Here is a 4,905-nt window from a genome sequence, read left to right as displayed (position 1 = left end):
TAGTATTTCAATTGTATGCATGAGTATTAGTTTTTACGACCGTACTGCAGGTCGATGTTTCTTGCGATGTGTGTGTGTGTGTGTGTGTGTGTGTGTGTGTGTGTGTGTGTGTGTGTGTGTGTGTGTGTGTGTGTGTGTGTGTGTGTGTGTGTGTGCGTGTGTGCGCGCGCGCGCTTTGTAGCAAATCAAACGTTCATTGTGGACAGACTTTCAAATGGATTTTTATTTTATGCATCGAAATTGGTGTTCCAATCAGGCTTTTACCTTTAACACTTTCATTTATTTTTCGTCTGATCTTCAGTAGCTCCAAGTAATGCATATATGTTCCCCACTCTGATTTTAATTAAATTATTGAATACGGATTCCATTTTGTTTCTCTAATATTAGTTTTATATTAAATAAGTTCTGAATATAATACTGTCAATGAAAAACAAAGAGATGAAAGTCACAGAAAGCTGTTTCAACCCTCTAGCTATAGTGGTTGCTCTGCTTCGTACTTTATGGATGTTATCGGCAGACGGTACTCTTCAGACTAACGTCAAGGGATTGGTCTGGCTTCAGGGAAAGGCGCTGTCAAAGAAGAGAAGAAAATTTAATGATAATTTTGTTCGAGAGCTTTGGACTTTGCGGTATATTCTAGGAAATATCAGATGAATTTGCTTACAGGTCACTGATAAAAGCTAAAATGGCCATTACGATGGGTGTCAGCTTTAAACACACACACACACACACACACACACACACACACACACACACACACACAATATATATATATATATATATATATATATATATATATATATATATATATGGCCATGTGGAGACGTTGGTGGGTGAAAGACTGACGACGAGAGGTTATGTGAGTGAGGTGGCGGGGGGAAGAGGGAGGGGGAGACCAAGGATGAGATGGAGGGATGGGGTGGAGAGGTATATGAGAGAGGGGGATGTGAGTTGGGAGCAGGGCAGTGAAATGGCGGGGGACAGGACGACGTGGAGGCGATTTGTTTGTGGCCACCCCAAACGGGATTGAGGCGTCTGGCAATAGATAGATAGATTATATATATATATATATATATATATATATATATATATATATATATATATATATATATATATATATATATATATATATATATATATGTCTATCTATAAAATTAATAGATAAATAGATGGACCGATAGATAATACTGCTGAGGTGCTTTGTCCAGACTGAAAGAAATCGAGTGCTACTGGCTGGAATTAAACAGAAAAGAACGTTAACGTCAGTGCATCCATAAGGTTAAGACAATATACTCAGCCGACCCCGTTAGCGAGTGAATGAAAATTATCCCTTCTAGTGCTTTGGCCGTCTTGTTTTAGCTGACTCCTGCTATCACCCACCGTGTTTATTAAGCTCTGGTGAGGCTCTTGCCGAAATGAAGTGGATAAATACGTCTTCAACAGCCCTTCACACAAATGACTTTTTTTTTTCTTCATTGTTAGTGGTACCAGACGACATTACGTAGCTATGAAAACAGTTCTAGAACTGTAAATGATGATTCAGTACCTGCCCAGGGCCCGAGAAAGATGGACAGGTTCGAATGGTCGCGTACGAAGTGAGTGGCGTGAATATGGAACGTAAGAGGGTGGAAGTTTCGATTTTTATTTTAAGAGTGTTAGGTACGTTGTGGTGGCACTCCGTGAAAAGACACTGAAAGGGTGTGAAGTAAAGGAGTGGGAGGGCGCGAAATGTGTAAGGTCCGGTAGGAATGTGAGTGAAAGAATCAATGACGAGTTACAGTGCTGATGATTGATGAGTAGCAGAGGTGAATTAATGGTTATAAATGTGTCAGCTCGAAATGTGTGCATATCAAGTTGCAGTTCGAGATGGTGAAAGCACCATGCAGGGGTGAGGCAGAAAAAGAAAGATAGGCTCTGAAAACAGCTGGATGGAGTAATAGGTCACCTGAATGGACGACTTGACTCTGGTTCTGGAAATTATGTAATGGATCGAAATGGAGTACTAAGCAAGGAGAATAATGGAACGTGACTGAAGGATATGTGTCAGTAAAGGGTTTAGTCATCTGTAATTCATTTTTAAAGCAGAAACTTGCACGCAATTATACATGTTACAAAGGAAATGGAGAATGTGAAAGGGGCCTGACTGATCACGTGCAAGTAAAGAAAACAATGTTTGGAAGTGTTGTTGATATAAGAGCGGTGAGAGAACGATGCTGGGGTTCTTCTGATCATGTGACTGTCTTAAGCAACGCTAAGCTGAGAGGAATGAAATGGTTACAGAGGAGTAGTCAAAGCAAAAGACTGAAAATGGAAAGGTTGAAAAACAAAGAACTGGTAGATGAACACCATGTTAAAAGAGTGGAAGAACTGGAGTTAATGAACTAGGAGCAAAGGGATCTGAGAAACTTGTGAAATACATATAGAGAATGTTTTAGTTAGGGATATCTAAGCAGTGTACGGTGTCGCGAGGATAGCAACTGAGATGGATAGCAAAGTTTTAGGGAATTAAGAGGTTAAAAGACCAGTGAAGCAAAATAGGACAAGGTTGCTAGAGTGGATGCAGGAAGGGGTTCAAATGAATGAGGGAGACAATTGACTGAGAGTAAGAAGTATGCAGAGACCAATAAGGAGGAAACAAGGAGAAAACCAATGATCTAAGAAGAAAAATAAATGCACTTTTCTCTGAAAAGAGGAAACTACTTTGCAAAGAGGTGCAAAAGTTGAGAGGCGAAAGTAGAAAGAAGTGTGAAAGTGCAAGGGATGAAAGTGGAAGAATACTAAGCAGGAGAAGCGAAGCAGGAGGCAGATGAAAAGAATATTTTGGATGGCTTCTGTGTGGGAATGGTGAGAATAGAGTAGTTGTAAATATGATTGGTTACGGTGGCGTGCAGAGAATGAATACAGTGTCAGGAAACATGACAGTAGCAAAAGTGGAGAATGTTGTGATGTGGTCGAATAATGTGAAGGCACCTTATAGTGACTAGGTGATTATAGAAATGATTACATATAGTGGTGGAAGTTGAGAAATGAGGTGTTAGAAATGCTTTAAAATGTGAATGAGTGAAACTGTACCATTAATCAGGAAACAAACTATGACTATCCATGCACAAAAAGAAAGGTATGTGAAGTGAGTGCAAAGATTATCGTGCCATAAGTCTTTTGAGTCTTAAAGGAAAGGTATATCAATGAATTATCGTACAGAAAACAAGAGATATATCAAAAGGCATCGCAACTGACGAACAAAATGGACAAGGAGTGGTAAAGGATGTGTGGATCAAATATTGGCAAACAAACATTTAGTGAACACGGCTTGTGAAAAGAACTGAAAAGTATTTATGGCATACTTTATGTATCTGGAAAAAAATGAGACTTGCAACTAAGGAAAGAATATAAGGTGTAGATTATAAAGTGCTGAATACCGTTGTGAGGTGTTAAGTTGTTAGTGATGCATGAATAGTGACAGGTGAGCCACTGTGTGAACGATTTAAAATCATTGTTGTGTGTTGTTTCCATGGCTGTTTTATATATAGAAACTCCCCTTCCCACACACACACACGGCACAATACACACACACACACACACACACACACACACACACACACACACACACACACGGCGTTGCTCGGACCAAAAAAGGTGAACACTACCGGTGACCTCAAATGACCCAGATATGATTTTTGGCTCTCCTAAAACTATTCTTGGGTCACCCTGATTCAGAATATATATGGGTCTAGGGGTCACTGGCACATTACTTCGTAATCTGGTAATATTAACTGACAACAAATATCTGAGGGGGAAATTTGGGTTAGTAAGTTTTTTTTGGACATGTTGTATTAAGCCAGTAATCATCAACCTGTCAAGTGCATCTTCGCCTCAATAAAAAAAAAATGCAGTATAGTTTAGGCTGACTGATGGACAAATAAGCAAACAAACAACACGTCTCCTTTGTATATCGATATATAAATATATATATATATATATATATATATATATATATATATATATATATATATATATTGCCAGACGCCATGTATCCCAAACGGGATGGTCAAGGCTTTTAATTGTTTTACAGGGAGGGGCACTAATCCTCCACCAACCCCACATGACACGTAGGGAGAACGTTATGAAAATAGCATCTGGTGTTCCCAGGCACTCACCCATCCAAGTACTAACCAGACCCAACGTTGCTTAACTTCGCTGATCGGACGAGAAGCGGTGTACTCAACGTGGTATGGCCGTTGGCGATATATATATATATATATATATATATATATATATATATATATAGATATATATATATATATATATATAGTTACATAGCCTATGATTTCATCATCCTTTGTGTAATTCTAACGTACACTATGCTGCATGTTTGATCACGAGCGTGTTCTACCTCACCCCCCCCCCTCCTCCCTTATAGTAGAGTAAGTCGTTCTTTCTATTGTTCAGAGCAGGATTGTCAACTCTTTGTCCCCTTTGGCTTCATTTGCGCGTCCTTCTTACAAGTTGTATCAAGCTCTGCCGGCCCCTAGATAATAAGCTCAGTCTCTGCATTAATTGCCACTTAGATCTACTCCTCATTTTGCTCACATCTCTGTCCTCCCCTGTACAGTTGTTATTATTGTGAGCGCTCAGGAAGTCTCCAACCATCTAACAGCTGTGTAATTTGAGTATGAGTGTTATTACATTTTGTTCTTGTACTGTATAGCATAAGGTGTTAATTCGTAGGCCTAGTGAGGTTTTTGTGATTGGTGTAAAGTTTTACTGTCAGCCAATTGTTAATAATAGTTTGTATCTGTAATAATTTGTCTTGCATTAACTGAGCATTATCCAGTGTTTTCTCATTTTATCAGGGCTGACTTAGATAAATTTACTCTTGCTAATTTCGTGTTAATAGAGGCTATT

General features: G+C 39.0%; 1 pseudogene; it reads right to left on the bottom strand.

Annotated features, from left to right (window-relative positions):
* Positions 1 to 4,124: 4,124 nt before the first annotated feature.
* On the bottom strand, positions 4,125 to 4,243 carry LOC145391101 (5S ribosomal RNA; annotated as a pseudogene).
* Between the last annotated feature and the right edge of the window lie 662 nt (positions 4,244 to 4,905).

The sequence above is a fragment of the Coenobita brevimanus genome, chromosome 16 (assembly GCF_032717465.1).
Source record: "Coenobita brevimanus isolate Jiangsu-jjx chromosome 16, ASM3271746v2, whole genome shotgun sequence".
Taxonomy (NCBI): Eukaryota; Metazoa; Arthropoda; class Malacostraca; order Decapoda; family Coenobitidae; genus Coenobita; species Coenobita brevimanus.
The sequence above is the reverse complement of the archived record's forward strand: the minus strand, read 5'-3'. Positions and strand labels throughout refer to the sequence as shown.